The sequence below is a fragment of the Plectropomus leopardus genome, chromosome 6 (genome assembly GCF_026936395.1).
Source record: "Plectropomus leopardus strain MGB_pleo_1.0 chromosome 6, ASM2693639v1, whole genome shotgun sequence".
Taxonomy (NCBI): Eukaryota; Metazoa; Chordata; class Actinopteri; order Perciformes; family Serranidae; genus Plectropomus; species Plectropomus leopardus.
In genome coordinates, this window is record NC_142181.1 from 34806435 (window position 1) to 34831263 (window position 24829).

At 38.9% G+C, this 24829-nt stretch overlaps 1 protein-coding gene across 5 annotated transcripts in view; it reads right to left on the reverse strand.

The window, feature by feature from the left end:
* Window positions 1-24829, reverse strand: part of LOC121942853 (leucine-rich repeat and fibronectin type III domain-containing protein 1-like protein) — a 527737-nt gene that overhangs the window by 162970 nt on the left and 339938 nt on the right. For all 5 annotated transcript variants that reach the window (XM_088079341.1, XM_088079340.1, XM_088079343.1 and 2 more), the window contains one exon: window positions 4659-4752. The gene's annotated coding sequence lies outside the window, so the exon portion shown is untranslated. The remainder of the gene's footprint in view (window positions 1-4658; window positions 4753-24829) is intronic.

Sequence of the window (24829 nt, forward strand, 5' to 3'; positions counted from 1 at the left end):
GTGGACTTCCACGTCTACATATTACACTCTGGGTATCCCTTTGCCTCTGCTATGTCACCACAAGCAGGTGGTAGAATTATGGTACATGCTGTTATGTTTTGGCAAAAAAACATGGCAACCAACGCCAGGACATTGACGATCCATACGCTGCCACGGATGTTTAGGATTTAGGGAAGGAGGCACAAGGAAAGGTGTAGAAAAAAAACCCATCATATTCATACAGGAAGTGAACACCAGCCTCCTGCATGAATGTCTGGGGTTTGTTGGACCTATCCACCGTCCCTCCTCTCATTCTTGTGCTTATATTACATCATCACTGGCAGTGTTTCAACCTGACACTGTCCTGGCATGTATTATGCGGACACGGCAGGTGCCATCCGACCGTCTGGCAGCTTATAATAACATAGCGTCAGTCAGGTTGTCACCTTGCACAGTCAAGCAGCATTTCATGCAGATGCGAAAGGTGGCTTTTGGCGATCTTACACTGAAAGCACTGACAAAGTGGCGGGAACTTAGGAATTAGAAGGCACTGGCCTGTTTCTACATACACTTTTGTTTTGACAGGAAATGTATAGCTTCTGCTTATTACATGCATACGTCTTCTTCAAATAAGATGCCGTTTTAGGATTCTTGCATGAAATATTAAACTCTTGTTGTGGTTTGGCCTGTCTTTCACATGACAACACCATTGGGGGCCTGAAAATGCAAACTTTTGAAACTGGGTTCCAGAGTGAAATCTTTTGAGAACACAACTCTTTTGTCACCGTGTAAACTGGCAATGCATGGATCCTGTGAGAACAGGGACATCACGGCCACATCAGGTAGTGTTCTTCTATGATGTGTCATTACAAACTCAGAACACAAACTACTGGCCAGGCATGCATACTACCATTTTTTCAGCTGATTTGTGGATCGTGTGCACAAGTATTGTTGTCACAATGTAGGAAGGACTTTTCCGTTTTTGGCAGGGCCATTCTTGTGTAAATGATGCCTAACAGTAAAACATCAGTAAAACACTGTATTTACGTTTATTTTCTTGTGCAACAAATGCAACAGATTATGGTTAAGGGACATTAAAAAGGTGCAGGTGAAATGTTTATATTACTTCTCTGGATCTAATACTGTTTTTTCATAATGGTAGGGCTGTATCACCTGATGCATACATTCATTATTTATATATTTACTTAATAATTTGTTAAGAGAATGTCAAATATTTATTTCATTTGTTATTATGTACTGTTGTTGTCTTAATTTAACCTCTCATTGCCCTAATATGTATGTGTTATTATGAGATATTGACAGCAGTTATTGGTTGAATACAAATACAACTGGTAATAAAAAGTGGTATTTGATGACTTTGGAATGCGCATTTTGTTATAGGTAAAGTAAAAAGGTAAGCACTATTTCAACATTTAAAAGTTTCTTAAAGCTGTCATTATGTCCTCTAAAGAAACGACTCACCAGCAACAAATGAGACGAGTAGTCTTTACACTCCCATCTCTGCTCACATCCCAAAGCCCCTTTAACACTATTAGCCTGTGATGGAACCGCCCAGACACTATCAGAAGCTATCCACTGTTGCTCTTCATTGCCTATAAAACCATATTATTGCTGAGCGACAGAGCTGATGCCCTGCTCTGCTTTACAGCTGCTGCAGAGCGGCGCAGCGTCCTCTCTGCTTTAAGAGGCTGCAGAAACGTCCTTGATACGCTTGTGTTTTGCTTGCAAACAGATGTGTCCTCGCTCACCAGGAGGCTAATATGTACTGATACACAACAGATCCACACAGGACAGAGACAAAGGGGTGTAAGGACACCCATGAATCCACATTCATTAATTTCACACCTGTATAAGAAGCGCAGTAAAAGAGTCCAGTTGAATTGAATCTGTTTGGAGGCCATGTTTACAGCATGGGGGACAGGAGGTGGTGCTTATTAAGTGTGTAACACAGGGCACATAGTTACCGTGTGGGTGTCCCTCCATGTGCTCAGGAGTTTCATAATTCAGATTCATCAAGATATGGCATTCATTGTTGAGCAACTTGAGAAGAAATTATCCAGAAATTAGAAAAAAATAAGTAAAAAGTTCAAGTACATGCAAAAAGAAAAGCAAAACAGTACATAAATAAATGAATAAATAAGTAAATAAATAAATAAATATAATTAAACAAAACAAACAAACGGAAAGCACAACAAACACAAACCAGGGAAATGTTCTGAAAAAAACAACTGCAAATTGATTCTGTAAAATAACTTTGAATTCATAATGATGATAATTAGAAATGCAGTTTTTGATCATATCATATGGTATCATATTGTATCGTTTGCTCATATCATATTGTATGGGAATTTATTGTATCGTCATATCATATCCTATCGTATCATACTATACTGTACTGTACCGTATCATAATGTACCATATCGTACTGTATCATATCATATTTTATTGCATCATATCATATTATATTGTATTTTACAGTACTGTACCATATTGTATCACATCATATTGTACTGTACTGTACCATATTGTATCATATCACTTGTATCATAGTATGAAAGTGGTTTTAGCAAAAAGTTTCCTCCTAAATGAGTCCATGGCTGTGGTTCATATTCACACCTTGTAAACGCTACTGAGCTTAAGGTGCATTTTAAATACAAATCATATGGACCCAACTCAACTGGTCCTGTGTATGAGTAATGATTTGAGTCTTTAATTAGTTATTATTAGCACCAAATTCTGGATTAAGTTTTCTAAATATGAACATATACTAGATGTGTTTGTAAAAAAATGTGGGTAAAACAGCTCAATCAAAGCATCATATATAGACAGCACCACCAGGAAATTATTATTAAGAAACAATTGCATTCAGTCAATAACATCTCTGACACCGAGTGTCAGAAACTGACACTTGGTGACAAAATGTTTTAAAAGACCTATTTCCACATTTTTATGCAACTTAGAATGCCTTTTATGTCACTGTGTATCTCCAGCTCCATTTTCAGAAAGACTGGTTCCTTTTCTGCACACACACACACACGCACGCACGCACGCACGCACGCACGCACACACACCTATCGAGGACAGCTGGTGGGGACACACATGCATGCACACTCTGCACCTGAAGATTAAATGACTGTCACACCTTCTTCGTGTGCTCTGTCAGTATAGCTATGCAAACACAGCAATAATTCTCATCACACACACACAGCTGTCTGTCAGCGTGTGTGCTTACAGAGAGAGAGTATGTGTGTCTGCATGTGTTTGTACACTAGAATTGTAACAAAACCACTTACACAGAACCAACAAACCCACTCCTTATCAAATTAAAAGCACTCAAATATCTCAGTCAAATATCTGGCTGATTTCAAATCAGTTCAAATCGTGTTCAGAGCTAAAAATCATCAGCTAGCTAATAATATATCCAAAAGTTTCAAATGAAAGAAACGTCACATAATTTGAGAGGAATCTGCATTTTCAAGAGACAGTGAAGACTAATGCAAAATATCACTGGCTTACAGTCAAAGGGGTTAATTTATGGAACAGCTGTAGTGTGGGATACAAAACATGTGAACATTAACAAATGTAAACATGTTTTTAAGAACAATATATGGAATATGAGCTGATAGAACAGAGAGGGAAACAGTCAGATATGTTACAAGACAGATTGATTCTGGTGGTGTGACTTTGTTTCCTGTGTTTCTTTGTTCTGTGATGTGTGTGTGTGTGTGTGTGTTTTATTCAGATTTATCTGCTCTTGTTTTTGTCTTAATTCAAGTTTGATTAGATCAAGGTGTGTATGGGGTATTGGGGCAGAAACTGGGAATATTAGTGTTTAAAGTTAACGGGGGGGGGGGGGGGGATATGATAAGTATTCACTTCCACTAACATGCTGACCTGTCAAAAGTTCAGTAATTGAGGACATGTTCAAGAGAAAGACAGACATGATGTGTGTGTGTGTGTGTATTGGCCTTGTTAAAGATCCATTTCTAACCCTGGCAGATTCAATATTTATCTGAGAGAGGCGCAGGTGTCTGACTGCTGGATCTGAAATTGTCACTGAGGGATGAAAGGGAGAGAGAGAGAGAGAGAGAGAGAGAGAGCGAGAGCGAGAGAGAGAGAGAGCGAGAGAGAGAGAGAGAGTGTATGTGAGTGAGTGAGTGTGTGTGTGTGTGTGTGTGTGTGTGTGTGTGTGTGTGTGTGTGTCTGCAGCCCACATGCAGTTTGGAATATTATCAATAAAAACTTAGTTTAGCCAACAGACAGAATCCTATTTGACTCCTCAAACATTCTCCATCGTCATATCTGTCAGAACCGTCTGCTCAGGCTGCAGGATGTCGTCCATCGTGACGTTACGTACACAATTGCTCAGTTAAGGAAAGAAATGTGTAAATGAAACCCAATAATGCCAGTCATACTCTGGACACTGACAACATTTGAATGCAAAAAAACCCCAAACATTATTTTGCCCTCATTCCAGAAAAGTCAGTCTTCCTACTAAGCTGTTTACACAGATAATAAAAATACAGTAAGTATTCCTAATGCTTCTGTTTACATGCAGCTGTGCATACTTTGATAACTGCGCCCTACATGACAAGTGTCACGTCAAAATACTTTTGTGCACTTTTATTCCACTGTGGGTTGAGATTAAGAAAACTTACCTGATTCGGAGGGTTTCACTATTTCTGTATCAAGGGGAGCCAACCAGGACCAATACCAGCTGTGATGTGATGACTGGATTTGATCTGCAACAGTCTGAAAAAGAAGAGGGATTTTTTTTTGAAAATCAAATCTGAAACTCTTTTTAGAAACTCTTTGCCTACAGAATAAGTACATCTTTAAATTTACATGTGCATCCCTGAACAATTAGAGGCAAGACAGAAGAAGACATGAGAAGAGAAATTAACAATGAAATAGAGAACATTTTTTTTATTGTACATTCACTGAAAGAATTCCTTATATGTTTCAGTCAGTCATTTTCTGTAACGGCTTGTCCTCGTAAGGGTCGCAGGGGGGCTGGAGCCTATCCCAGCTGTCATTGGCCGGAAGGCGGGGTACACCCTGGATAGGTCGCCAGACTATCGCAGGGCCGACACATATAGACAGACAACCATACACGCTCAGAGTCACACCTAAGGACAATTTAGAGTCACCAATCAACCTGAGCTGCATGTCTTTGGACATGTTATTTCTAAAAAGTTTAACGTAAACTGAGATACACTATTTTACTGAACAATAAAGATCATAGTCAAGATGATGGTATAATAACCTTCATGGGACATTGAATGAATATAAATAAGCCTAAAAAATAAATAAATGACTCAAACAATTCAATATAAAAAGTTTGTATTAACAACACTCGTTCTCTGCATATTACTTTTGCATGTTTGCCAACACATAACCTGCAATACATCTATGATAATCTATTAATTTAATTTCAAGGTTTGAGATTGGTTCCATCAGACTAAATGTAACTATTTAATTATGAAGAAAACTCCCATTTAGTTTTTTGCGCTTGCATGAGGCGGTATTTCAGGCGATTCGAAAAAGCCAGATTTCGCAAACTGCGATGGAAACACTTTATTTCACTTGTCTAGGTCACTTGATGCTATGGCTATGTGCTTGTCAGTAGGAACTGGCTCCCTCAGGAAGCAGCAGGAGCTACAAGAGGTTTTATTGCATCGCATAACTCTTCAAAAGCCGAGTGGATCATACGGACGTTTTGAATCCACAATTCCTCTGTGAAATCGTGGACTATCACCTCCCAGAAATCCATCATATGTGGACGCCCCTATGTGTAAGGTGCTTGCCTTTCCATTTAACCCACATAACATGCCTACGTTGCCTTCAGTTGGAAATAATTACTGCTAGTGCGGTGGCTGCAATTCAAATAAACCTTCAAACCTGTACTGGAAACCGGCCTACTGACTTGCTTATATAAAAGCAGTTTTGTTATTTGATGGTTTTGAACTGTGGTCTGCAGCTAAGGCAAGCCACCATCCCCTCCATTACCTGACGAAAAAGTCAGCTTACATACTACGTCACTTTAGAAACATTTATGTATGACATGTACCAATGTAATGTTTCCGGGATTTGCACAAACATACGATGCCGGCATTTTCTTCTGGCAGCGAGGCTGCAGTGTGATCCAAAGTCCCAGCTCATAAAAAAAACTAATAGTACATGAGCTGAGCCATGGTCATGCTCAGCAGTAACACAGCAGCAGAATTGGACATGCAATTCCCTGTGGGGACAGCCATGACTCAAATGTAGGTCAGAGTCCAACAGTGTGAAGCTGTTTGATAGAATCATTCACCAAATGTCATGTAAACTCACCATTCATGTGTTAAAAATGTAAAATAAAGATGAACCAACGGTAAAATGAGGCTGACTGGAAGGAATTTACAAAAACAGCTCTCAGGAGTGATGATGCAGTCTGAAGCAATTCTGGAATAAACTCACAGTGAGGATGTATGGGCACATAGTACAAACACGACGCTTATATTTGCATTCAGGGACATTTTTAGATGAAGGACGGGAACCTGAGGGAGGATGCATCAAAGTACAGACGCTGAGTAGAAAGTACAGATTCATCTGTAATACGTCACTCTTCTTGTTTAGCAGAAACACCTGTCTCCCACCGCTGTCAGTCAAAACAAGGTCAGAGCTGCACAATGAAAATATACTCAACACATGGCTGCATGAATGAGCAGCAAGGTGAGGAAGATTCAAACAGCTTTACATGCAGCGCAGTCGCCAGGAGGAAACACTGGAAACATTTCTGCAAACAATGGATATGTTCCATTTGCACATTTCAACTTTTCGTTAACATTTTTAAAGTGACAATATATACGAGCTGACGGTGGAGGGGACGGTGGATGGCGTGACACCTCGGCGAGACGCCAAGCTGCAGACCATAGTTTGAGACTAAGAAACACTTTTCAGAAGCTATTTGTCCCTTTGAACCTGAGCACACTGGTTTGATTTCTTTAGAAAAAAAACTGGTAAAAAAAGAAACGAGCAACTGGGCAAAAAATGTGCGACAATGTGCAAGATATTAGAAATATGATTTGAGAGAGAGAAAAAAACATCAGAGAACTATATTTAATTACAGGGAAAAACATCCATATATATATAATACTTTTTCAGCACATTTTGTATGTCATTTTTTTTTTTACCTTTTTTTGCTTGTTTTCTGGGTATTTTCTTGGTTTTCTTTACCGTTTTTTGCTAATGTTTTGGTCATGTCTTGTAAAGCTGCTCATTGCTTTCTTCCCTTGTTTTTGAAAGAAATCAAACCAATTTGCTTACGTTTCAAAGGGTTAAAAAATATGAGTAGTATTATTTTCTGTGACATAATTTTTAATATATTACTAAAACTACACTTCTTCTCAGGTTGGTCATTGCCTTTCCCCTTATGTTTCTGAAAGAAATCAAACCAACTTGCTGAGGTTTTAAAGGGTTAAGAAAATAAAAATGGGGCCATGACATGGTGCAACGAGTCAACACTGACACAAACTTTCCTTCTGTTGAAGATGCATAAAAAGGAGTAAAGTTATTGTTGTATCACCAATCAGAAGCAGAGCGCCGACTGCAGACAAACTTCTCCTGCAGCCTATTTACAGCTGAATGTAACAGCATGTCAGCAGAGCACACTACAGACACAGAAGCGCTGGACAGTCAACAAAGCCAGACTGACTCTCACCCGTCCACTTATCTCTCCTCTCATCTTAATAAGACCAGAGCGGCTGCAGCATCCTTCCCATAAGGCCATGCTGTCCGAGGCTGAACCACAGTCTCATTAACCAGACATATTGGCCTCCGCAGTACAAAGGGCTTCCTCTGGAGCGTGCACTCGGCCCGTCCTGACTTGCTCATTTAAAACTGAAACGTCAACATCCTCGCTGTGTGCCATCATCGATATCAGCAACTGGCGCTCTGAGAGAGAGCAAAGGGGAGGGGTTCCACTTTTCTTCGCACAGAGCCAGAGACGAGCCAAGACGCTTGAGTCAGGCGAGATGCAGCGAAGAGGATCGGATCTGATTGATTAGATCTCAGTGTTTCATGGGCATTGAGATGTCCCTCTGTTTCTCTCCTCCAATCAGATTCAATTCTGTTCTCCTCTGTGCAATTCAAAGGAGCTGCATGGGTCTGATTCATGATCTCAGCTTTATTCAAAATACGGCCTAAAAACAGGGATAAAGTGGACGAGAATTTTCATGTAAGAGTTTTTTAAGCAATTTGTACTGCAACCGCTATTTCAAGCCACGTTTCCAGAGGCTTTGAACGTATAAAGTATTTGTGGTTTGCAGAAATGTACCATGCCAACATTTTCTTCTGCCGATTAGGTTGGATTAAAGCCCTTGTCTGGATGCATCTTTAGTTTTGTTTACGTTGTGATAGTTTAAGACTGTGTTAAAAAAAACAAAACAAACAGATGGACCATATTTCGTCCTTTACATATGACCTGTTGAGTATTGCAGTGCGGGACACACTGATGCATGGTATAACTGGCTTAAACAACCTGCACAGGACAGAAAATTGAGTTGGTAATGGGTTTTTAATCCATGTGTGTGTGTGTGTGTGTGTGTGTGTGTGTGTGTGTGTGTGTTTGTGTGTGTATGTGTGTGTGTATGTGTGTGTGTGCGTGTGTGTGTAAGTTTGTGCATGTGTGCATGTGAGATGTGTGAGATGTGTGTCTCTGTCATCTCCTCCAACCAGCTGGAGAGTCTAGTAGTCCCACATTAAAGAGTGTTTCCACGCTCCACAGCGCTGCTCTCTCTCTCTGTGTCTGAATGAAACGACTCTCGATCTTTTCTTTCTTCCCACTAAAGTTGAAATCAGTGGACACTAAAACTCTCATTTTGAGCCCAGACTAATCAAATTGCTGAGGGTTCACTACAAAAAGTAAATCTCACCAATCTGATCTTGGCGTTGACTTTCTGATGAAATGTTGTTGCTCTCTTTGTAAATTTTCTCCTCCTTTGCCTTCAGTTTGTTTGTTCCTGCATCCCTGAATATCACTTTCGACAGCTGCTACACACCAGTTTATTTTCATGAGGAAGCTCTGGGTTTACCGTTCACTGCAGTTGGAGATTCGTGGTATGGTGACGGTGCAGTGAGTGATTGTTCAGCTGAGGAAAGTGAGAGTCAACATCATTTACTCATAACATCTCCATGCTGTAAAGGACTCTGGTTTACTTGGTCTTGTTTTGTAAACGCCTGGTAACCTTTTCCTGCAGAGCGCCAACATCATCATAGAATTTGTCCTGCATGAGATTTAGGCCACATTTAGCAAGAACGGACCGACTACAACTGGAAAAGTCTTTCCTTTGTGCTTATAAAACAAACTGCATGATAACATTGTGATAATGATCCTCGTGTACATGGATCCGCAAAAACAACTGAAAATGCTGTAGCGTCCAGGACACAACGGCTATGTGGAAGCACAGACACGCGTCTACAGTGGAAACAGGACCAGCTCTGTGGGTCACCGACTCTTCACACAGTATTTTCCTGCCAGAGAAAAAAAATGCTGTGGTACTTGGGGTACAAAATATCATATTTTGGAGGCCTATTTAAGTAAACTGCTAATTACATAACAAATAATAATAAATAACAACAAACCTCAAGCAAGATAAAAAATGAACAATATTAACAACAAAAAAGGTGATGCAAGAGGTCTGACTTTTATGTTTTTTAACTTAAATTTTTCCATAAACTTATTATAACCTAACCATACCTTAATTTCTAAATTATTAAATACAAAATCACTGAACAAAATCCAGGATTTTGCAGAATCAGCCAATATTGCCTTGAACAGATGTTTAAACACAAAGCTCTTTAGGATCAAACAGTTCTCATTTCCTAACTTTGAATTTGTTTTGAGTTTGTTTTTTAGACTCCAGCTCCATAACGTCAGATTGAAAATTGCATATGGAAATGATGAGAAGCAGTAACCCTCAGTATGCGTCTGACTTCAGGTCAAAATGGCTGCTAAATTGATGGAACTGCAATAATCACATGTTGGCAAGATTGCGTGCTTGTTTTCTGGCAGCTTAAACATCCCATTACGCGTTAAATCAAAACTGGATGAATACAAATGAGCTTGCAGTGTTTCAGACTGTGAAGACGATATCTCTGGATTCACTATATTCAAATGTGCACAGAATAGAAAACATCCAGACTTAAAAAAAGATCATTTCATTATTTCCTCAGCCAAACTGAATTTTGGAGCAGAATAAGACAAGTTTCCCTGCAGAACTGCATGTCAAATGATCAACTGAGGCCAAACTGGAACAGCCAGTTGACCCGTGGATTTTTTCCCGCCCTGGTCATTAATGAGCAATTTAACAGGCTGCAGCAGGGTTAGGACTTTAACAAGAAATCACTATCAGGTTTGGACAAGACAGTTTTTGTTTTGGTTCAAAATCTTTCTTTACAAGGTCACATGTTAGATCTAATGAGGCGGAGAAGGGAGAGGGGAGGCCGTACGTAATATGTCTTTTTTTTGTGTTTGTTGTAAGACAATAAATGTGGGTAGACTGTGAAAAATTCCCAAAGTCATTAATAAAACAAGACAATGAATGCACAAAAAAAGGCTGTCACCTGTGAAATGCAGGGATAGAGCAGACAGAGAGAGTGGTGGGTGGCGAGGGCCAAAGGTGAAGGGGAAGACAAAAGGCAGTTGATGGATGGAATGAAGAAGGGAGGGAGGATAAAATGAGTATGACTGAAATCGACAGGGAGGAAAGATGTGTGTGTGAGGGAGAAACAGGACTAACAGAGCCAGTGTTTGAATAGAAAACTGGATGGACTGATGGATAGATGAATAAGAGGATGGATGGATAGTTAGACTGATGAATCACTGGATGGACAGATGGATGGATAAATTACAGATGACAGACAGACTAATGGACTAATGGATTAAAGGATGGTTGGACGGACGGATGGATATAATAGAACTGCCCAGTGGCCAGAAGAAAATGTCGTCTTTGTACATTTCGGCAAACCATGGATAGCCTACATTACATTGGAAAGTGAGGTTGTATGAGCTGACTGATTCACCAGGACGTGGAGGGGATGGTGCAGAATCAGTGGCTTATTTTACGCTTCTTAAAACTCATATCTATAGACTTGCTTTATTGTGATGTCGTCTTTTAATTTATTTATTTATTTTTTTTTTACATTTTTTAATTTTTGTTTTAATTTATTTCCTTTTATTTGTGGTTTTATTGCTTTTATTGCTTCTGTTGTTGCTTTCGGTCCATTTTTTCTTGTATTTGACATGTTTCGTCTTGCATCTTGTATTATCTGTTTGCTGGTTTGAATTTTATCCTAACTCTACCCTTGTTTTGTCTCACTTGTGTTCAATTATGCTGTTGAGCTTTCCGTTGTTTTTTCGCAGTCTATGTATTCCATTTCCTGCTGGGATTTTAGCCCCAATAATCCTTTTTTCTGGGTAATGCTTCAGGGCAAACTTCTCTTTTTACATTACTCACACATATTTACGCTGTATTGCACTATTTATTAAATCTGTTTTGCACTATTCATCCCATTTGCACAATTAGCATCACTGCATAATAGATATAATTGCTTTTAACTTTAATTTTACTACTTTTATTTGGTACTTATCTACTTTTTATACCCTTTCTTTTTTTTTGTTGTGTAGTTGCGAGGTTACAGCGGGGGTCTGGGGGAAATGGCATTTCGATCCCATCAATGTCCTGTGCATGTGGCAGAATTGACATTAAAGTTGACTTTATTGGCTATTTAAGTCAAAACATGACCTTTTCCTATAACCAGGTGGTTAAACCTAAATGACAGCAACACAAAAAGCCACCTTTCACAGTTAAATGGTACACTGATGGAGAGCATCGGTTTATAACACAGCCGGACAGCACCTGTCGTGGCGGTATGATACGCGTCCGGATGACATCACTTAGAAACACTGTAACGCTGTAGAAACGGTACCAACGTTATATATAAGGAGGTGGAAAGTCATCAAAGGGCTGGCGGGGGGGGGGTGGGGGGGTGGATGGGTCCAATATACTTCAGACTCTTACCTGGGAGTTGCTGTTCAGGTCCCATATGACTGTTGAGCCTCACCCTGATTTCTTTCTTTTTAAACCTAACCACATGCTTGTGTCTCACAAGGAAATAAATGTAAATATCAGTTGTTTTACCAATTTTGTAATTTTTAAAAATTTTCTTTAAGATGAGTAGAAACAATTTCTGCAAAAATGGAAATGTATTTTGAAAAGACACAATGCATCTAAGAGCTATAAGTTGACAAACTATTCTGAAATGTCAACAACAAACACAGGAGGATACCTAGCACATCTCATGTAGACGTGGACAGCTATGACCGAGTAGTGATATTTGACAAGTTGGGATGAGAATGCATTGAACCTCACCACCACCTAACCACTCCATAATACCGTACACATGTAACTCATCTGTGGTTTCCGGAAATGTACAATGCCAACACTTACTCTGGCTATTGATTTGGACAGAAAGACCGATGGATTAATGTGTGATGGCATGGGTGGAGAGACGGACAGATGATGGGTGGATGATTGGATAAATGGATGGATAGACTGATGGAGAGATAGATCCAGTCACAGACGTCTCTTTCCCTCTCTGACTCAACAAACATCTGATGTGACCACAGATGGGCTGAAAAGCTATAAAAAGAAAGAAAAGAGACTTTGGAATAAAGAGTTCTCCTCAGTGAAATGACAACTCACTCGGATTCTATTAATAACTTCATCTATCAGCCTGATTAAGTCACTAATCCCCTCTGTTCTCAGCTCCACTGATTAACAGGAACACACACACACACACACACACACAGTCGAAATTGTGAGGACACGACTGAGTGCATACTGGAGAATCTTTAAATTAGGCGTACGTACCTGTATTAACAGGTGGAGCTTGTAGAGCTTTGTTCTGCATTACATTTTTAGAGGTTCAGGGTGAACAATTTCCAAAAAAATACTCAATTTCCTTGCTGATAGCTTTAATTATCTTTCTTGAGATTTGAGCTCCTGCCATTCTGTCATGTATGAACAACTGACAGTCTTTTTACCTCATCCTTGATTTAAAAAAATATCTATATCTGTATTTCTCTTGGTAAACAAAGAATTGCACGGCTTCCAGTCAAAAGGACAATGACAACAAATTGAAACTTATTTTCTATATTATTGAGACTTATAGCCCTCCTTTTTCAACACTGGGTGGAAAATACTAGATTTTCAATTGGGCACATACAGATCAAGATACACTGAGTATCCAAATCTCTGAGGATACAAAATGAAAGACACACATCAGCAGTAGCAAAGAAAGTACAAAAACGACTGTACTTTCTGCAGATCTTGAAAAGGGCAAACATAAAAAGGAGCTATTGGTGTCAAACACATTGTGAGGTGACTGCTTTTCCATTGAATCATGTTCTGCGACTTCTCCTCTTACAATAACATTTAAAGAAGCATGGCGATGGATGTTTAAAACATTAGTAGGTTTGCTTCTATTGCAGCCAACGCACTAGCCATCATTATTTCCAATCCAAGGTGACATAGATGTGTTATGCAGTCAATAATGGAAAGGCGGCTCGCCTTTCTGTTTTTGTAAAAATATGCATAATTTGCACGCTTCTGAACAGCGCAACACACTCCACATGACCATAAATACACAATCAATCACACATACTTCTGTAGCACACACACCCTAACTAAAAGTCACACAGACGGTGGAGCTTCTGGGAAAGTCATGGAATTAGTCCAATTCCTTGAAAATTTTGGAAAAGTCATGTTATTTTGTTGTGTCTAATGAAATTGTTATAGTTATCTTCCGTAGAAAACGATCAACACAATATAACAAAATGGCAAATTCAAATTCATTTTCCGTAGCTGTCGACTTAATGTACTGTGCTAAAGTCTTAGGCCACCATAGATTTGTTGTTTGACCAAAGTTTTAATGAGAATATATATATATATATATATACATATATATATATATATATATATATATATATATACACACACATATATATATATATATATATATATATATATATATATATATATATATATATATATATATATATATATTACGGCCAGGGATTTCTAGGTCGTGACGACTTCCCGATGATCCGCTCAACTTCTGAAGAATTATATGATGCAATAACACCTCCTGTAGCACCTCAGACTGCCTTCTCCCAATCAGGTAGCTGCGTGTCTAAAAAATGTTAACTGGATAAACTGAGCCTTTACATGAAGTGTTGCATATTAAAGCAGCAAATCAAATATGTAAATATTTAGTCCCTCTTGATATTAGAATGGAAACAGAGCACATATGTGAGTGCAGCAGTGGAGTGTTGGAAAGATAGACAGATGAATGGTATCTGCACAGGAAGAAGAGATAGCGGAGGAAGAGGAGGATTGAGGTAGGAGAGGGAACAGGAGGAAAAGGAGGGATGAGAAGTGAATGGGTCCATGGTTGTTCTATCCTGAGAGAGAAGTCGAAAGTCAGCAGGGAGGCGACAGAAGGGCCAGAGCCAGCCTCCATCCTGCCAACACACACACACACACACACACACACACACACACACACACACACACACTATAAACAATGCTGAAAATACTCCTGGTTGGATGGAATTTACAGTACATTTATACGTATATGTGATACATCACGTCATGTATTTTAGTGTGTGTGATGTCTGAAGGCAAAGAGGTTCGTGCAGGTTCGTCTGTGTACATTCATGTGTGTGCGTGTGTGTTGGCAGAGGCTGGAGGCTGGCAGATGGTCAGGGCTGAGTCTCTCTCCACTGTGGGTCCCTCAGCTCTCACTCTTTCTCCCTCCCTCCCCCCGACCCTTCAGCTCCAGCTCCAGGGGCTACCCGCCCGCATTAAACCCCACCAGAACCTCTCCTGGCTGGGCACAGACCTCCACCACCTTTCCCCTGCCCGGAGCTAAATCTGCTGAACATTCTTGAGGAAAAAAAAAAACCCCACCTTGCTGTTATTTTTGTTTCTTTCTCCATTTGATTTGTCCATGGATTGAAGGTTAGTGCTGTCTGTTATACAGTGCAGGTGTTTTCGGAGCAGCGATCAGATATCCATGGGCATCATTTTCAAAGGAAAGCTGTTTTCTTTGATTCCTGGCAGATTTGAATCCCGACGCAGACTTAAAATTTCATTTTCACAGCTGAGCTCAGAACTGACTGGGGCTCAATTTCCCATTCAAAGATATTTGGCTGTTTATTATACAATTTTATAAGAATTACACCCATGGACTTCTGGCTGCAAAAATAATTCTAAGTTATGAATTGTAAAATGTCCTGAAAAAACATTCTAAAAGCCTCACTTTTACCCTCCATTTTACTTTGATAATCTCTCAATTTCCACGCTTTTTCAGTTAATTCACCTTGTTTACACTGAAAAGGAACTGAGGCAAGCAGGGACTTTTTCTGCTGGATTTTGCTGAAGTGCATTTTAGCAAAATTAAATCGACTTAGATATCCCTTGGCTAAGCCTTTAACAGTAAAATATATAAATATATATATATATATTAGAAAATGCTGTGTTGGTGGAAATATTCTGTCACGCCTGGGTGATTTCATGTTTTACCTAAAATTTTAGAATTACATGGCAGCAGGTTACAGATAGATAGATAAAATTGTGTAGCCTCACTCTAAAGTTGCTCCATTAAAAAAGAAAAAAAAAAAAAAGAATATATCAACAACTTTGAAACATTTTGAATCAGGACTAAATATCTAAAACTGTAAAACACACACACAAACACACACACACACACACACACACACACACATACACACACACACACACACGAACACACAGAAACACACACACACAAACACACACACACACACACACACACACACACACACACAAACTGGCCCTATAGGTGTGCTAAGATTCTCAGTCTCTTTTCTTTAAGTGAATAAAAAAAATATTTAAATAGTTTCACTATTAAATGGTCATGGTATTTTAAATTAGTGGTGTGTGTGTGCATGTGTGTTGCAGACAAAAACACATGGAGCAGTTGAAGGCCAAAGGCATTCAGAATAAAAGGCTCATGCAACTCTGTTTGATGAATCTGTAATGATGTTTATCAGTAATCCTTCTGCAAAAATAGAATTATGAATATAAAATCCATCGGCTTTGATGTCGACACAACTCGATTATTGACTAAATGGCCTTGATAACAGTGGTAGTAGCTAATCGGGGGGGGTGAAAGGAAGGTGAACAACTATTTGAAGAATTAATGAAGCAGATTTCCAGGCAAAACAAAGCATCCATTCATTAAATTCCTCCGACTGTGACTGCTAACCAAATGAATCAATGCTTTCACAAAAACTAGGTCCCCTATAGGTTTATATTTACCACTTGGATGTTTGTGAAAATTTTCCTCATAAGAGGCTGGTAAATTATCAACCAAACTGCCAGAATAAATGTAGGCATTGTACATTTCTGCAAACCACAGAACATTTTCATTTGCACTTTTTCTTTTTTTAGGGGAGACAACTTCATGTTGCACCAATGCTGTTGTTAATGCCCGGTTAGGTTTAGGCACAAAATGTTTCGGAAAAGATTGTGTTTCTGCTTAAAATCTCCTATTTTGGGGGTACTATCCTTACTGGAAGATTAACAATGTCTTGGTAAAAAACAACAACAACAACAAAAAACTGCCTTCCAGAGCACTATTTTGACTGGAAAAACTGTGATAGATCACTGCAAAACACCAATGTTTGGTGTCTAAAAAGCTGCTGAAAACACAATGACGACTGTTTGTTGGTCTCAAACAATCTGTACAGTCTGCAGTGGTTCTGAAGTTTTGCAGGCCATTCTCCCTAGTTCCCGATGACAGAGAATGCATTGCAGATCTCTGTTTTTTTATTTTTAATTTTACTGCAAAAGTAGGGCTAAGGAGTATGATTTTAAAATAATATCACAATATTTTTAGGCTATATCCCGATACACGACATATGTCTCTATGTTTTGCAATCTCTTCTGAACTACTGTAAACTACTGAAATGCAAATTTATTGAATGAACTGCAGTTAGTTAATTGAACTGCAGTTAGTTAATTTAAATAAAGTATAAATTAAATAAAGTAAAGTTAAATACCGTATTGTTGTAATTAAATAAGTGAACATATGCAAAGCCTTATCAGATAACGGAAACAAAATAAAATATATAGCATAATATGATACAATACGTTTTTTATTCATCAGACGATATATTTCATCATATCACACAGCCCTATGCAAAAGTATGTACTGTATGTATGTATGCAGTTTGCACACGATGTGGACATACTACTTTGTCATAACACTGCAGCCTGAACTTTGACCCTCTTTCTATTATATCTATTACCACAGACATATGCATTTATGTATGTGTATGTATATGTATATATAAATAAAAGTGATAAAAAGTGTTTCAATTGCAGTTTTTAATAGCAATGTTTTGGTCTCCCAATTAAGTCTTACTCTGTGTTTGGCTGTTTGGATTTTCATTTCAGTCTGGACCACTTTAGTTAAAAAAAACCTTACTTCCTTTTGCAGTATGACATTTGGTGGTACTGGGTGGTATCCCATTGTTATGGGACCTCCCTGCCCTTCCTCATGCAGTTTTGGCTTATTTCAAATCACCTGAAATAGCACCTCATGCAAACTTTTTTTGTGATAAGGGAGGGTCGTTTTTTTTTCAAATTGAAGTTTTTCCAGTATGCATAATTTATATTCGCAATTTCAATTTGCGCAGTTTCAGGGTTTATGGAAACCCGCCTACTGAGTGAGGTCATAGGATTCCTCCATCTTTACGTTTCTTTGTCATGTCCCTGTTGAAAGGAGCTAAGACGCCGGTTTGATGGCGAGGTGTCATATTAACTGAATGAGAAGCAGCTTCATGTTTGGTCAGAGACAGGAACACACTAAATTCTACAGTCAAAAACTTCAGCAGTGATGAATTGAAGGCACCTGGCTGACTGACTGCTCTTATCCACCAATCAGAGGAAAGTCAGTGGGACGTGTCAGTCAGTCAGACGAGTCTATTTGGTGGCACTCTGAGGTGAGCTGCGGGTGAGTGCGTCTGTTTGATGGGCGATTTCCTGGCTGACTGATGGTGTTTTGAATGACTGATGAGGTGGATGATGCGGCCGAGTGCGTCGGCGTCCCTGAGCTGATGGACTGAACCCTCCTCAGTTTGCAGGCTGAATATCAAAGTGGCCTTCTCTCTGTCTTGTCACTTCTGTCCTCCAGTTTTTCCTCTTTCAGCTTTAATGTCTTTTTATCGTCTCTCTAGCATCACATTTCCTTCCACTCTGTCTTTACGTGTCCCCTCGTCCTTCATGCCTCTGTCTATATGTTTACTTTTCCCCTTTAACTGCACGTCACTTGTGCTTCCCCTCCACTTGATACCTTTTTTCTTTGTCGTTTTATTCTGTATACTTTTATCTACTTCTACGTTCACTTCCTTTCTTTAGATTTCTCATGTCCTTTCTGTCTCACTTATTTTAGAGAAGGATCTCTGTCTTTCGTTTTCAGACAATATAAACATAAGAAAGAGAAAGAACACAGGAACTGCTTGATTCATCATCCTTAGGCTACATTAACTCTTCAAGAAAAACATCCTATTTTTCAAAGTGAATCTCCAGTCTGATGTCTGATGTTTCCACAAAGAAAAAGCGAAAATGCCTCTATCTCCATGGACCATATACAGTCTGACAGAGAGTTAGTGAACTTAAGCTGAAGCCTCCAACAAGCTCTGGACCTTCATGCAGGAGTCCAGTGTTCGCTTCCCATCTGAAAGTGATTTTTTTCCTTTTCTATGTGCCTTTCTCACCTTAACCTAAGAATGTGCTTTTGTTGACGTCCCAGCATTGGTTGCCGTGTGCTTTTGTTGTCTAAACAAAACCACATGCTTTTATAGTGTAATACTGCCATGTCCTTTTGTTGACTTGCGGGTAATGGGAGTGACATCCCAGTATGTCAACAGCAGAAGCAGCTGCTAAAAACAAACACACACAGACACACACACACACAGACACAGACACAGATACACACACACACACACACACACACACACACACATATATCATCATATATAATATTTTCCATCAGTTATTTTAGAAAGTCAAAATGGTATATATTCCAGACTCATTACATAAAATAAAATGTTTCAAGCATTTTTCTATTCTAATTTTGATAATTATGGCCTACAGCTAGAAAAATGTAAAAAAAAAAAAAATCACCTATCAGAGAAACCTGGGCTTTAAAAACACTTTAGCAGTGCCACAGGTTGATCGCCTCCATGCCACACCACACTGATGCAGTAATTTGTAGTAAAGGAACCCCAACTAAGTATTGAGTATAGAAATAAAGATACTTTTCAAAAGTTGGAAATTTCTGTACTGTAAATCATTTTTTAACGATCTGAGGAAATATTCTAATAATTTGAGATTCTGGATTTCTGATTTTCATTCTGTAAGCCATAACCCTAAAAATTAAAACAAAAAAAAAAAGGCTTGAAATATTTCAATTTACAGGTAATGAATATACAAGAGATGAAAGTTTTCCTTTTTGATTTACATTCCAGGGAATTTTTTTTTTTTCACGATATTCAAATTTTTTTAGATACACCTGCAGATGCAGAAGTCCATAGACAAAACGGCAACATGTGACAACTTGGGGATGTGTTGAAAAGTAATCCCCTCTGGACCATTTCTGCTCTGTTACTTCATGATTCATGTTTGGCCAGCAAGAAGAATGTTCTCCCTCGTTAAAGTTCAATGAGACATTCCTGAGACAACACCTTGGATAGAGAGATGAAACCCCCTCCGAAAAATGAATGGATGAGTGGAGAGATAACAACCCAGCATCACAAGGACACAGAGACAAGAAAGATGTCCACACATAAATCTGGGTTCTATAATCCCTCTCTTTTACTACAGAGAGAAAACAGATCAAACAATAAATGTCAGGTCATTGCTGCCAGTGTGTGTTCATTTCTATAAATGCTCTGTGTGAATCCATCACGGACCACTGTACTCCAGCTCTACAGGAGGGCTGGTCAATAGAGAGAGGTAGAGAGTCAGAGGTGACGAATCGCTGTGGAAGGTCTGCTCTGAAATATGTGGCTCTAAATCAAACTGTTAAAACCCGACACGACAGGGGAGGAATAGTCCGGAGATAGATGAGCGAGACAAAGAGTGGGGCAGGAAAAGATTTAAAGGATAGTGACTGTTAAAAGATAGATGTGAAGTTAGACTACAGTGTCTTTACAGTTTCATTTGTCAGACCTAATATGAACCCGTTCAGAACTCACACTCTGGAATTTTTCCAGATCAAGATATAGTAAATGTGAACAGAAAAGCATTATTAAACCTCAGCGCCAAAGACAAAGAAGCTCACACATAAAGGCACGATGTGGCATTGCTCGAGAATAAATTAAAATGTATAAACTGACATGTAACAGAGGAGGCAGCACCAGTTATGGCCAAGTGGAAGAGTCAATCATACAAAAAAGAGCCCAAGTTGCCTCCAAGACACATTAGAAGAATTCAAATGAGCTAGTCAGAGTGGAATTTATGTGGCAAATACTGGGGAGATCTAATTCTGATGACTAACAGGATGTCATGCAGCTCTTTGGAGGTTTTTATGTGTATATTTTCTATTTTATGTCCTCTGGATGGGGTGTATTTCCTCATCATAACCAAATAAACAAATTCAAAAAAAGTCTACTTGAACTGAATCAAACAAGTTGGGCATGAACCCTAAATGACCTTGTGTTTGGAGCTAAATTAATTAATTTTAATCAAATACTGTAAAAAATAGTGGACGCAGCCACCAAGACGTCATCCACTGGTTTGTGGACTTTCCTTTTAAAGCCACAAGTTAGGCATTTTGGCCACTGGCATCCTGGATTTCGAAGCACGAAGTAACCATATTTGGATGTGAAGGTGGAGCTAATCCCGAACACTAGTCAATTCAAGTCAATTTTATTTATAAAGCCCATTATCACAAAATAGTTTGCCTCTAAGGGCTTTACAGCATACGACATCCCTCTGTCCTTAGACCCTCACATCGCCTAAGGAAAAACTCCCCCAAAAAAACCCTGTGACGGGGGAAAAAAATTGGAAGAAACCTGCAGTGTATAGAAGCTGCATTGACTGTGTTGGCCATATGTCGACGCGTCCACCATACTGGATGTGGCAGGTCTGCCCTGTAAATAAATACGAGGAGACTAAAAACTGTGAATTTTCTGAATAAAAAACGCCCTGACATTTACATTTAACTGGTTTTGATGGTTTTGAATCATATGTATCATTATTGAATGTCAGGATTTTTTTTTTTGTCTAAATGATTGTCATTATTAGCACTTAAATGAATGTAAATCATTGAATAAAAAAACTATTGATCAAAATAACTGAGCATAGTTTTAGTACAGAGGTGGTCTCTCAGCCTTGGGCTTTCCACGTAGGCACAAGGAAGGGCAGGTCCCAGAACAACGGGATACCACCCGATATCATATTTTACTAATACTAAAGCGGTCCCGACTAAACTGAAAATCCGACTCCTTGGAGGGTATTTTCTTTTAAGACTTTTCTCAGTGACAAAATCATACTAAAAATTTCCACTGAAGCTCTCTACTTAGTCCTGAATTATCAAAGCAACAAATTTACTATTTTGTGGTTCTGCCAGCACCTTGGCACGGTTCTGTTTTTTTTTGTTTGTTTGTTTGTTTTTGTTATATATTTTGCTAAAAGAACTCTAAAATGACCAAGATCATATCAGAACATCCTTTCAGCTGCCCCTTCTCCTTAGAAATATGATGGCATTTTGTTTCACTGATTCAGCTTTGCTCGGAACAAAGCCTTAAGATTCTGACCAGTGGCTGGATTTAATTGAAGTCCTATTTGCTAAAATAGGAAGAAAAAAAAACAGACTTCTCAATAAGATAATTTATTCATGATACTGTCCAAAAATTAGGAAGCCAGGAGTGTCATGATGAATCTTGTGCATTGTGTTTCCTCTGCATAAAGAAAGGATGCAGTAATAAACAGGGAGGCCAGAGACCCTGACAGAGACAGCAGCCAGACAGAAGAGACGGCATTATCATGAAAATGAGACGTTTCCATTGGCAGGAGACGGGACATCCTCCGTAATGATAATACTGCTGATGATCATAATAACAAAAACCACAGTTATGTTTGCATTGGGCTCTTCCCTGGACAGTTGTGAATTACCAAAGAAAGAATCTCTGTTATCAGCAGAGAATATGATGAATATGAATTTTGGACAGCTTACTATTCACAAACAAGGTTCTGTTCAAAATCAGATGCTTCAAGCTCAAATTAAACACAGCTCCTTAATTTGGTGTCTGGATATTTTTCATCATTTCCTGTTTGATAATATATTGCTGCTGATCTGTCTGCTAGTTTTACTGTTAAACAGTTTTCGGTTCAGTCTGAAGCAGGCTAGATTCTTTAAAGCAGGAAAACAAACTTACTTCACATCCTTTCTCATTAAAGAGAGTGTTGACCTCCCAAACTCAACTCACGCTTCAACGATTTTATAAGCTAATTGACTTTTAAAGAGAAAAAATGCTGATGGTGACTTTCTAAAGTAGCCTGTGGAGAATGAAACATTTCAGGCATGGCCAGACTTTTACTGCTGGTCCACTCTACTCGAGAATCATCATTTTTTGAATTCGTCCTAATGACTTTACTGCATTATGTGCTCTGTCTCTGTGCCCTGGCCACCTGATGTCTCATCCCCCAGCATGCATCTCACCTGCAGTTCAAAAAAACTCTGAGCAGCTTAATGATCAGTGTCACCAATACTTTTTCTCTGCTCAGCAGGACTTTACAAGCTAAAAAAACTACACAGAAATCCTAGCCTAGTTGTTCATCTGCGAGACAGTTTGGAGGAACATTAGCAGGGTGCTTGGAGTTTGAAGTGCAGTGCAATTTTATTACTCAAATGTAACAGCCTTTCACTTTTCAGGCACAGTCAACAGAAGGAGCTATGACAGAAGGAAATATTTGCATTGTATATTTCTGCAAACCACCAAGACGTTACCATTTGCACGTTTACAGATCATATTAACGTTTGTAAAGTGATGAGGTATGTTGACTTAAGGCCGGTTTCTATTAACCGTGAAAATTGTGCAAGTTGAAATTGCGAATACAAAATATGCCTAACGGAAACATGTTGATTAAAAAAAAACTCCCATTTATCACAAAAAAAAGTTGTGCAAAGCCATACTTCTCAAAACTGCAATGGAAATACTCTTTTGGCTTTGATAGGTCACATGATGCTATGGCTGTGTACTTGTCAGGAGAAACTGGCTCCCTCATGATGCAGCAGGAGCTACAAGAGGTTTTATTACATCTGAAGTCATAACTTTTCAAAAGTTGAGGGGATCATCCAGAAGCCTACTCCGCCTTGGATTGGACATAATGATGGCTAGTGCGGCTACTGCGGTGGCTGCAACAGAAATAACCTGCTAATGTTCTGAACATCCAATGCCATGGTTCTTGGAATGTTATTACCAGAGGAGAAGTCACATGGCATCACTCAATGGAAAAACAGTCATCTTGTGTTCCCAAAACCAAGTATTTTAGGCCAAAACATTGGGGTTGGGGGTGCAGGCATGAACACAATTATCCCCACAGGAGGTCACATTTTGCCTCAGTACTCCTGACATACTACATACATACTGAATTTGTATCAGATAATGTTTTAACAACACATTTTCAACCAAACTTGTCAGTGCACTTCCATGTCTACATATGTCGCACTAGTTATCCACCTGCATCTAATGTTGATGTCCTGGGATGGTGAGTCAGTTTTGTGCCTGTTGAATGCATTGTGTCTTTTCAAAACAGACTTTAGTTTTCACATAAAACAGGGTTTTTCAAAATAAACTTGCAATGTTGATAAAAAATGTAATAAACTGTTTTGTTCCCTTCTGCAGCAAAAGCACGTGGTTAGTTTAAAAAAAAATCAATCATGGTTTGGCTTAACATTCATATGGGAAACAAACAGTGGGCTCCAGGGTGAAAGTCTGCAGTTTGTTGGACCTATGATGAGCTGGAAATGACAATGGGCTGGATTTTGAAATATGAAATTTAGTGAATTCATCACATTTGCCTTTAACAACCAGAGGATTTTACCAGCTGTTTTTAATGAATAATAAAGTGCTTTAGACCACAACATGAACCATGTAAAACAAACTTTTACTTGCTACAATTTCAAAATGTACTTTTTCATTAATTCTGTTTATAACAAAGATAATAGATATTGTTTTATCATATATATTGATAATAAAATCTTACACTCAACCTGAACAGGAGACACTGCATCAGGCAGAGCAGGCACAGTTCAACAGAGAGTGACTGTATAAGCATGCTGCATTTACTTTTCAGTCCAAACGTGGAGCCTGCTGGGAATACATCAGGCAGCAATAATTATGTGTATTCCATGTAGTGTATTTGCTGATCAGCTGTTACATCCACTCACACAAAGAACCTCCTGAATCAGTAATCAATGAGGGTGATTAATTGATTTGGACACATAGATTGGGATCCACAGTCACTTAGTCATGTACATGAGCCGTGAGGCAAACTGCATAATCAGGGGGGATTAGCGATGAAGATTGATCCTGATCAATATTACAAGTGGCTGAATAGCTAATCAATAAGAGTAATTGATTGTCAGTGATTCTCCAGAGAACTGAACTATCGTCACCGTCTGTGGACTGCACGTGCAATATGTGCACATTGAATTCACTAAAAATTCA